Source organism: Hipposideros armiger, unplaced genomic scaffold (genome assembly GCF_001890085.2).
Source record: "Hipposideros armiger isolate ML-2016 unplaced genomic scaffold, ASM189008v1 scaffold_586, whole genome shotgun sequence".
Taxonomy (NCBI): Eukaryota; Metazoa; Chordata; class Mammalia; order Chiroptera; family Hipposideridae; genus Hipposideros; species Hipposideros armiger.
The window spans coordinates 608,553-621,010 of record NW_017731936.1 but is presented as its reverse complement, the minus strand read 5'-3'; positions in this window follow the sequence as shown (position 1 = coordinate 621,010).

The window sequence follows — 12,458 nt, the reverse complement described above, 5'->3', positions numbered from 1 at the left end:
CATCTTAGCTGTGGAGGGCAGTGTCACTGGCCCTCATATGTGGGATCCGAACCGGGGCCCTCTGGCATCCCAAGCGAGTTCTTAACCATCGCGCCACTCCGGCCCCACAGGCTCTTTATTTTAATGGGACATTTCAATATCAGTTAATGTCTTGGTTATTTTACAATATTTGTATACAAAGAAACAAATGAACACTTGCAAAATATGAGATCTGATCAAATTAATATCAGAGTTACTAGATACAAAATTTCATCTATCCAGAAGGAAAACTAAAAATGTGTCTTTAAAAGATGAATCTGCCCCATTTTGGGAATGAGGTGGACAGTAGAGTCTGTTCTATCAGAGATTAATATGCGGCGATTACAGAGCCCTTAGCCTTCTGCCTTGAGGGATGGACCTCATCTCCTCAAATACAGGCTTTGATTAAAAGGAAGATAAATGAAAAGCATTTTTCTGGCTCTTTCCTGCCCATTTCTGAACTGACATAGACATTTAATTTCCATTTATTTCTCTTTCTTAAGTATTCATACCTCCCATCCCCACATCATCCTGTCACCTTTCTTTCAGTCCTGCAGTAGTTCAGACACAGTGAAGAGAATGCACAAGAGCGTTGTTTCAAAACTAATTAGAAAAAGATAAAGAGCAAAAACTTTCATGGAATAATATACCAGAAGAACTTGAATAAGAGAGAGGGCTCACGGGAGTCCTAATTGGAAAAGCTGGGAAGGGTCAGAAATAGCTTGCTCTATTTTTACATATGAAAAGTTTCTGTATTGGTGGAAAAGCCCAGAGATCTTGAATCAAAATTCATTGATTTTCATGCCAGTGCTGACACTTGGCTGACACAGTGTATCTCTTCCACAGTACTGGGAACCCCTCCTTAAAGAGAAATGATATCTATCTCACACGTTTTGAGGATTTGCTCAGATAATTAGTAAAATAGAACTGTATGAAAGAGATTGTAGTATGCTAGTGTAAGTTATCATTAAGTTAGAAAGGTGGTGGCTCAATATTTTAATTAGAAGGCTAACTAGGTCAGTACTTTTGGAAATAACTATGCAATTGGCCATTGCTGCATTTTATTCTTGATAAATGTTTTCCCATATAGGTTCCTGTCCTCTGAGCTCATGAGAAACAATGACTGTACAAGTCAATTCACTTAACGTTATTGAGTGTATTGTGCTAGGAAATTTGAATGCACTATTTTCCTTTGCAATCCTTACAATGACTTCATAAGGATGTTATTTTCTCTGCATGGGAAACAATGACCTGAAGAAGTAAATCAGGGTAATAGTTTTATATATTAAATTAACATGTTTCCCCCCCCCACATATTTCTTGCCCCTCATTCATCTATAGCTAGAGTATTTTATGCTCAGTGTCTCAGGAAGAGTAAGAACCACAGAATTTTAGAATTTCCTATGAAAAATCCTCATTTCTCTCTCTAATTACAGTCCTGTGAGTAACTAATAATAGTAGTCAATTTTATTTTGGTTTCTTAGTATACAATAGAAAGTTTTGTAAACATCTTACATTATTTCATCTAACTCTCTGAAAAACACTAGGAGATATGTGCTATGATTATGCACATTTTACAGATCCTTACACAGATCTTAAATAAGGTATCTTCCCCAGGTCACATAGATATTTTGAGGTAGAATGAGGCTTTAAAACTTGCTAAGCTTCACCCACAAAGAAAAACCTGAGAAACTGTAGAGGTTTTTTTGCCCTATACTGTTCTGCCTTTTAGACAAGTTCAACTAAAGAGGAAATGATTTTTTTTAAAAATAGCAAACTTGAAGATCCAAAGATATAGTGCACCTGTACCCTTGAAATGTGGTTAGACACTGACAAAATTGCAAGAGCGCAGAGTTCCCCTAAGCTCACCATCAAACCAGAGTAGAAGGAATGTTTGCATCGTTCATATAGACTAATGGCCAAAATGCAACTTGTGGACCTGATACCATATCCATGTGTCCCAGCATGATAAGTGTAGTGATATGATTTTTCTTGATCCATAGAAAAGCACAGAGATGGAGCATGTCACAACCCTGCTAAATTCCTCAGGGCTCCACAAGAGTTCAAATCAGCCAAATCTACACAGGGCTACTGAGGTGGGGAGGAGGGAAAATGGCAGTCATGAAACTAACCAAGAGAGCTGCCTGGGCCTGAGACACTCTCCACTGACTGCATAGACAGAAAGTGGAGGGTGCAGCGGGGTAACAACAAAGGTGGGTTTTTCAGGAAGGTATTGAAGCTTAAGGTTCAAGACTCGTAATTTGTGTGAGTTCCTCCAAGGACAAGGAATATAGTGAAATTAACTTATTATTTTCTAATATTCTTTTTAACTGAAGATAAATTATAAAAAATACAATGTACACATTTAAAGTGCAGTGTTCAATGAATTTTGATGAATTTATACTATCATGTACTCACCAATCAATCAAGATATAAAACAATTCCATCACTCCAGAAAGTTCTCTTGTGCCTCCATCTATTATATCTCACACTCAGAGGCAAACACTCATCCTATTTGCTCTATTTTTTCTAGGTTGTTTTGTCTATCCTAAGCATATGCACTTCCATATAAATTTTAGAATCACCTTGATAATTTCTTAAAAAGACTTTTAACTTGGCAGGAATTAAACCCTAAATTCTTTCTTCATAGTACTCGGTATCTGCTGATACCTTTGCTCATTTCTCCCAGTCTTCAAGCTATTCAGAGCCTCACCCAATGCATGCATAACTCAAGAAAAAGCCAAGAGTCTGGGGAGTTCGTATACAGGTTTGGGCCCCATTTATGATTCCCTCTTTTATGGTATTTCTTTTCTTTTCCAGTATTTTTTATTGAGGTATAATTTGTATAACATTATATTAATTTCAGATGTACAACATGATTCAATAATTGTATATACTATGAAACGATCACCATAATAATAAGCCTGGTTAACATCTGTCCCCTTACATAGTTTCAAAATAGTTTTTTTTCTTGTGATGACAACTTTTAAGATTTACTCTCTTAGCAACTTTCAAATACTCAATACAGTATTATTAACTGTAGTCACCATGATGTACATTACATCCCCAGGACTTATTTATTTTATAAAAAAGTTTGTATCTTTTGACCCCTTCACACATTTCCCCCACTCCCACTCTCTGGCCTCTAGCAACCAATTACCAACCCTTTCTAGGTTTCACATACAAGTGAGATCATATGGTGTTTGTCTTTCTCTGTCTCACTTATTTCACTTAGCATAATGCCCTCAGGTTTCATCCAAGTTGTCATAAATGGTAAGATTTCATTTTTCTTAGGATGAATAATATTCTGATATATATAAATATGTATATATTGGATTGTCAGAAAAGTCATGATGTATTTTGTCCATGTTTTTCAAAGGTCATTTATTTATATAAAGAACAAAGATCAATCAATGATATATTGCCCATTTTGTTTGATAAACTTTTGCCATCTTTCAGTGAGATTCATAATTCCTTGTTCATAGAAGGACCTGTCTTTATTTGTGAAAAACTGAACAAGGTGCTGATTTACAGCCTCATCTGAATTGAACGTTATACCATGCAAGGAGTTTTGAAGAGAGCAAAACAAGTGGAAGTCTGAGGGCACAAGATCAGGTGAGTATGGTGGGTGTGGCAACACATCCCATCCATGCTCCAATAATTTTTGATGGGTGATCAAACTTGTGTGTGGTCTCATGACGTGATGGAACACAACCCTATACAATTAACGAGCTTTGGACATTTCTGGATGATGGATTCATTCAAACTGTCCAATTGCCAACAGTACACATTCAAATTGATTGTTTGGTTCCTTGGTAGGAGCTTGAAAAACATGACACCTTTAAAACCCCACCAAACCAAGAGCATAACCTTCCTCTGTTGAATGTCTGCTTTCAATGTCGTTTGAGGCCAATCATCATGTTGGGACCAAGACCGTTTGCACACTACATTGTTGTAAACAGTCCACTTCTCATCACCAGTTATCAGTCGCTTCAAAAAAGGATCATTTTCCTCACGTTTAATAAGCATACTGCAGATGTTTATATGCACTGTCAAATGAACTTCTTTGAGTTCATGTGGAGCCTAAATATCGAGCTTGTTTATGTATCCCAGCTTCCTCAGGTGGTAGTGAATGCTTGAATGATGGATGTTCAATGTTTCTGCAATCTGTCGTGTCGTGTAATCTGGGTTTGACTCTATCAATGCCTTTATTTTGTCATCATCAATCTCAGTGGGCCTCCCTGACCAAGGAGCGACGTTGAGATCAAAATCACCAGCACGGAATCTGGTGAACCATAGTTGGCACTGATGTTCTTGCAGAGCATTGTCACTGCAAACTTTATGCAACTTTTCACAAGCTTGACATGCATTCTTCCCTTTATAGAAGTAAATAGTAAAATATGGCAAAAATGCACAGTTTGGTCTTCCATCTTCAACTTGTAAAATCTCTAAAACTCAACCAAATCACTCAATTTTTTTTTGAGAATGAAGCTAGAACTGTCAGCTGTCAAATGACACAGCAATAACATAGATGCGAATGACTCTAGTACTTCCAAAAATGAACTGGTACCATCTGTTGCAAACACGCATCATGACTTTTCCGACAACCCAATATATCTCACAATTTTTTTATTCATTTATCCACTGGACACAAGTATTTTAAATATCTTGAGTATGGTAAATAATGCTTCAATGAACATAGGGGTGCATATATTTTTTCAGATTAGTGTTTTCATTTCCTTCACATAAATACCCAGAAGCGAAATTGCTAGACTATATGGTACTTCTATCAATAGTTTTAATTTTTTGAGAAACCTCCATACTGCTTTCCATAGTAGCTGCACCAATTTATATCACCATCCATAGTGCACAAGGATTCCTTTCTCTCTACATCTTCACTAACACTTATTATTTCTTGCCTTTGATTATAGCCATTCTGGCAGGTTTGAGGTGATATCACACAGGGATTTTGATTTGCATTTCTTTGATGATTAGTGATGTTGATCACCTTTTCACGTACCTGTTGGCCATCTGTATATCTTTGTAAAGATACCTATTCAGATATTCTGCCCATTTTTTAATCAGATTGTTTCCATTTTTTTTTATTTGTTTGTTTGGTTTTTGTTGTTGAGTTGTATGAGTTCTTTATATATTTGGCCCCTTATCAGATATATAATTTGCAAATATTTTCTCCCATTCAGTGAATTTTTTTTTATGGTTTCCTTTGCTGTGCAGAAGCTTTTTAGTTTATTTATCTTGTTGTTGCTTTTGCTTTTGATGTCAGATTCAAGAAATCACCAAGACCTATGTCTTGGAAGAGCTTACTGCTAATGTTTTCTCCTTGGAGTTTTACGGTTTCAGGTCTTATGTTCAAGTCTTTAATCCATTTTGAGTTAATTTTTGTGTATGGTATAAGATAGTTGTCTAACTTCATTCTTTTGCATGTGGTTCTCCAGTTTTTCAAATACTGTTTATTGAAGAGACTGCCCTTTCCCAATTGTCAATTTTTGACTCTTTTGTCATTAATTGACCATATATCCATAGGTGTATTTCTGTGCTCTGTGTATGTTCCATTGATCTATTATGACTTTTTTTATGCCAGTACCGTACTCTTTTGATTACTATAGGTGTGTAAGATAGTTTGAAATCAGGAAGTGTGATGCTTCTCAAAAAAGAGCCAAAGGTCTTGGGGAAGTTTGTAGGCAGATTTTGGACTCCTGCTTTTACAGTATTTCTTTTCACTTTCTGGCTTCTTTTGATCTTGAACTCTGGCCTATGATGTCTCAGTCCTGGATGACTTCTCTGTTTGCTTAAGCTCTATTTTATAGGCATTCTTTAGAGGAAAACAGCTGGAGAGATCTGGGTTGGATCCAGTCTCTTTCCCTTCTTTCAAGGATTGTATACCCTCTGGTTTCAGCGTAGTTTGGTCACCCTACAGTATCTTCATAGTTACTTTTGAAACATAGTTTGTCTAACTAGAATGCATAATTATTTTTGGAAGATTCTTTAATTTTTATATGATACTCTGACATTTCCAGAAGCTGAACCTGTCATCTATTTTTTTAATTCACAGAAGAAATACACTATAACTGCAGTATGTTAAGAACACTGCCCCTTTACACACTGACTTCCATTCTACCACACTTTCACTCATGTAGAGTGACATTACAGTGGTGCATTCATTTTAAGGATCTGGTAAGGGAAAAGTGGGGTTGGCAATATATACATTTTTAATTTACTGGGATATATTCAGGTGATTGTCAAATATATTATATTATTACTAGTATCCTGTGAATGAATGGATTCCAGGAATAGTCTTACTGCCCATTGCACTTTCTAAGCTGATATAAAAACAATATAGACCTCGAGGTTACCTGGCACAAAAAATACATAGGTAGTGGGTGAGAACAAGATTTGAAATGTTGAAAACTAGAAGATATTCTCTTTTTTCCCCCCTTTAACATAACATTATTTTTTACAAGAGCTTTAGATTTACAGGAAAATTGTAAAGATAGTACAGAGGATTTCTATATATCCCACATTCAGTTTCTCTTATTATCACATCATATATTAGTAGGGTGCATTTGTTAAAATTAATGAAACTATACTGATACATTATAATTAATCAAAACACATACTTTACTGATATTTCCTTAGTTCTGGCCTAATGCTTTTTTCTGTTCCACAATTTCATCTAGTATACCACATTACATTTAGTCATCATGTTCTTAGCTTTGATGCACCCTCATTCCAATGTTGAAAATCAGAGCTGTTCCATGAAAGATTTTTAGTCATCTCTGTTAGGAGGTTGTAACTGCCAGGAATGTAGTATACTGTATATACTTATATTATATTATATTATATTTATATATTGCATATATATGATTATATACAATTAAATTTTATATATTACATATAATTATATAATTGTACAATAATACATATATAATACAATTACATAATTATAGTGTATCTAATTACTTGATGGTATAGTATATATAATTATTAACATCACAAAGATAGCTATGTAAAAATCAATACCACATAGAATTTATCAGAACCCCTTCTTGTAGAACTGTAAACAGTGACTTTGTCTTCATGTGAAATCATATTTTATGATCTCAGTTATCAATAATAAATAACAAAAGTCAGTCAAGAAGGAAACAAATTGTCTTACTACTCCTCCAATAATCACATAAAAAATTTCTGTCAATTGAAGAGAGAATTAAAATGTACTCAAAATTGTAGACAATAGGATTCTAGAAGTATGAGGTATTATTTCCCTGGAGTTTCATATTCATAGTGTTGATTAGCTTTTTTGCAATTGTAAATTGCTATGATGTGTTTTCTTATTAGATATTTGCTTTGGTACCTAAATTTGTGTTCATAATTTTGTGTTATTTTCATGAAAGCCTCCCTACCCACTACCAAATGTAAAATTCTCAGTACCTACAAAACCTGGCTCCATCTCTGGGTAACATATAGCTCAGTCTGCGTGCAGAGCTGATAGCTGAGGACCACCTCTCCCCAACCTGTTAGTAAGACACTACACAGATCTCCAGTACTCAGATGCAACTATAGGACAAATGTGTCAAAGCACCTGAACTATCGGAGGTTGTTTTGTTTGTTTTTAACATCTCATAGAATGGATTTTGTAAAAGAAATGAAGTTCAGCTATAGATAAATCAACTTACACTTACTGTTTGGCCTGAAATAAGTACTCATTACAGAGGTTAAATAAATTCCTTAATCCCACAAAACTAGTAAATAGTAGAGCAGGGTTTTCAATATGTCTTTGGGTTTTAAAATAAAGTCTTTAATATGGGAATAATGAAAGTGTTCCAGCATCATTTTAAATGTACGTGTATTACTAAAGTCTCTTTGAATTTAAGAATATATACATGTGAACATCAGGAGTCTTATGAAAAATGATAACTTTTGAGGAAAAAAATGAAGCTATATCCTTGGTCTTATCAAGGTTATTTTTTGTTTGATATAACAAACACTTACATAATGCTTGCTCTGTACAAGTTACCATTTGGAGCTTTTAACAAATGCTAGTGATATAACCTCCTGCATACTAATGAGATGAGTATTGTTTTATTCCCTTTTACAGTGTCAGGAACTGTCGAAGATTTTCCTTTGCTTTCTAGCTAATTGGTTAGCCTGCAGCGGTTTCATAGATGCAGATGGAAAGAAAACAGACATCACGGGTTAGAGACAGAAGACTTCCTTTCTAATGGTACAGCAGTGGCATCAATTTCACGCTCTCATCAGTTCCCTTGGTCCTCCCAATTCCCACGGGAGAAATGCCCAGGTAGGGCCAGGCAGGTGCTGTGCACACAGTGGGTTTGTGTCACAAGTAAGAAACACCAAGTTTAATATAATCTCAGTCTATAAAAAGTACTACTGTTAGCACACTTGCCTAACTTCTGACTTGGAGAGAGTCGTTATCATCCTAATAAAAAAAAAAATCTAACTTCTGACCTGCAGGGAGATTCTATATTTAACTTTCCAATTGTTTGCTACCCAAGCACCCTTGAAAAGTTAGGCCAGAACGAAATCTGTCACCAGACATGTGGAAGCATCATGGATAACTGTCCCCCAGCACACAGATGAGGAAACTGAGGTTGAGTATTGTGTCAATAGCTCAGTTAGTACGTAGGAGACTTGGAATTACAAAGTCGGAAAGTCAGGCTCTGGAGCCTTGTCCTTAGAATCACCACTGGATTTCCCTTCTTTGTATTACTCCTCCCAGTGTGGAGGGCAACGTGACTAAATGTTACCTGATGAGTAAACTTCTGTCTTTCTGTTAGATTTACAGGGCTTCTTCTGTTCCCAGGGGGAGATATACTGAATCCCCCTTGTAAATTCTTAGGAATCCCTCCCTTAAACACCTCTAGAAGAATTTTTCTTCTGTTCCTCAGGCCACATCAAGAGTGGCAGCATCAGACTTCCCTTCCTCTCTACCCAGGAGCACAGTCTCTCTGGAAGTCTTCTTCACACAAATAGTGTTGGCTCTGCAAATAACACAAAGTGACAAGAGTCATAACATGTTGGGGAACTCTTGTCCAATCTTACAAATTATAAATAAGGGACATAAGGCCTGAAGTAGTTAAATGAAACGCTCATAGTCATACATCTAGTTAGTAACAAAACCAGCATGAGAGAACATCTGCTTTCTGACTTCCTTCTGGGTGCTTTCCACCATATACCATGGGCAGTAAGATGAGCCTCACACTTTTAATTTTTTTTATTAGTTTCAGGTGTACAAAGCAGTGTAATAGTTAAACATTTACACCCCTCAGAAAGTGATAAGCCCCCCCATCTACTTCCCTTCTGACACTGTATATAGCTGTTAAAATACCACTGACTATATTCCCTATGCTGTACTTTACATCCTGTAACTATATTTATATATTTAATTATAGTTGACATTCAATATTATTTTACTTCAGCTTCAGGTATATAGCGCAGTGGTCAGGCATCACACTTTTAATTTTATACTATAGTTTTCTGTACCTGAATTGTTTGAAATGACAATATCAGTAGTCTTGTGGAACACTGAGAGCCACAAGCAAAAATGGACACTTGATAGATTTACTTTTTTTAAATCTAAGGACAATGATTATAGAAGTCCAAATGTAATGAACATTTTTTTTTATTTCTAACTTTTAAATTAACTGAAATTACTCACCAAGACAAAGAACATTTCCTGGGACCAGTAAAAACAATTACAGAAACAAATACTTCCTATTCAGTAAAATGAAATAGACCCAGGTAGCAGACCTATTTATATCTATTTCCCCTGAGGCTGGTTTTTTTTCTGCAATGAGTTTCAAGGAGAAATGAAATTTTGGGACTGGACAACTCACTTATGTAAATGCATTAATTATATAGGGAACAAATTCTATTTTATATGTTTTCTTTTCCTTTATACTTTCCCTTGTGATCAGTAGAATTGTTTTTAGATACATGTGTTTTCCAGGGTCCTGAAAAGGTAAATGTTCTATAAATGTGCCACACTTATAAATACAGTTTGATTTACTGTGTCCTCTATTGCTCTTCCATGAATGGTTATTTCGTAATGGGTAATGTAATTTTAGCATCAGTGAGATGCATTACTAAAAGTGCCTACAGGTCTTCCACCCGCTTTGAAAACACTACGCTGTTACAGACTCATAAGTAGTTAATTAGGCTTATGTTGAGGCGGAGGGAAGTTTAAAAGCTGATATCCTCCTTCTGCAAGACCACAACCATTATTAAATTTTAAAAACCAAGAATATTTTTTTACTATTGGTAAATAATATTGTTTTCACTATCATTTTTTAATCAACACACTTTTTTGTATACATATATATGTACACAGTAAGGCAGAATGATAATGCTACTGTATGGTTAGTTTGTAAATGCGTAGTTTATACAAAAAAATAAATAAAAGGAATATAAAAGTGCTTCTAACAGTAAGAAAATTTGAAAAAACAAACAAACTAGGACCCATTTTAAACATGATTGTGAAGGAGAGGAAATATGTACACATGGATGTATATCTATTCTCTATTCTTCATTCAATGAGCCAGTACTCTTACGTTCTCATTCCTTTCCCTAAATGGAAACCTCCTCTCAGATTCTTAATTGATTGTAATGATATAGCCAATTTCTACTTAAAGACTCCCTATTGTAGGACATTTTTATTTTAAAGGAGGAATAAGAACCTTTAAATTGAAAGAATTAAGGTGCAGTTTTTGCCAGTCCAGCAGGCCAGCTTTTGAAGGGACTTAGGACATTTTTTACTGTCTCTGCTATCCCACTGCATGTGTCCACGTTAAGTTGAAGCTTTCACTTGCAAGGCCCCTGGCACAGTAGTCTCTGCCCCTTTCCATTGGACTCTATGCGACAGCACCCTTATGTTCTGTGCAAAGACTGATAATGTTGGAAATTTAACATTTTTACTTCCATTTTTGATATACTGTCAATTAATACAGTGTTAATGTGTCTTGACACTAAGTTGGTTGCTCTCTCCTTGGCACCATCAAAAGTCTCTTCAAAAGCTGTTCACTACGCTTCGCAGAACTGCTTTGCTGTAGTGCTGTTGTCTTTTTGCTGAGGTGAGGAACCAATGAGAAATTTGCAAGGTAAAAGTGAGGCAGAATCCAGGATTTTCAGAGCTTCAGGCCAGCTAGTGATGGAGCACGTTGCCAGAGCACTTTCTGCCATGCAGTTGGCAGCCTCGCCCAAGGGGCGGGGTTTCAGTCCCTACTTCAGAACTTCATGCTATTGCATTCATCTGATTTCTGGCTGTTGCATTCCTAGTCATTAGAACTTCAGCTCCTCCACTACAGTGGGAACCCTAATTCCTACATGAAACTCCTTATTCTCATGATAGTTGTAGTAGTTCTGTTTTTCTAAGCAAACCCAGAGTGATACCAGTTTTCAGAGAAAAATTTTAACATTCTTTTCAGTAGAGAAAACTTCTTTCACATTTATAGGGGATAGTGATGTATGAGGCATATTCTGCCAAATCCATAAGTAATTTTCCAAAGTACGGTTAGCTTTCCACATGATTCTGATTTGTAATAAGGGGCAAAAATTAAAACTGTCATTTAGATGTTTCTTTTTCATAAACATCTAAAACTGAGAAGGCTAAATATGTTAAAAGATATAGCCAATACTATAAGTGTTTTTTTTTAATTTCACACAGGGTATTGAGATTTTTTTTTCAATTTCAATATATAAAATTTTATTAGTTCTATGAAAACTTCACATAAAAATGTTCTGCTTTATTTACATAATCTCTAGGTGTTTTCTAATACATTTCCATAGAAAATACAGAAATAGAGATATTTATATTTATATAGTTTCTATGTATTTTTAATGTAGTTATATATAATATATAAACAATATGGAATACATCAATATCTTCTATTTTTTATTAAGTCAAGCCAACAAAAACATCACCACCTCACTAAATGCTTTCAAACAAGAATTCTAATTTTAAACAAGATCTTCCCTTTTTATTTTGCTGAAAAGTCAATGGTACATAAAGAAATTGTTAAATCGTTGACTAATGCTATTCTCATAGGTCAGTTAAAGAGAAGTGTGACCAAGAGAAAATGAAGCAAAGTTTATTTACTTGATCAAATGCTAATTTCAAAATTTTCTCACACAATTTTTTTTACTTTTAAAATGTTTATGCTCACCATGCCACATGATGTGCATGAAAATAAAATGAGTTAAGAACTGCATTTTTTTGAAACCTGTGCTCTTGTCACAAGAAACTGTGCTCACTGTGCTGTACACTTGAAGCTAATGTTGTACAATATTGTATGTCAACTATAATTGAGTATATATATATATATATATATATATATATATATATATGGTCATGGGATGTGGAGTATAGTGTGGGGAGTGGAGTCAATGGAATTGTAATAGATACGT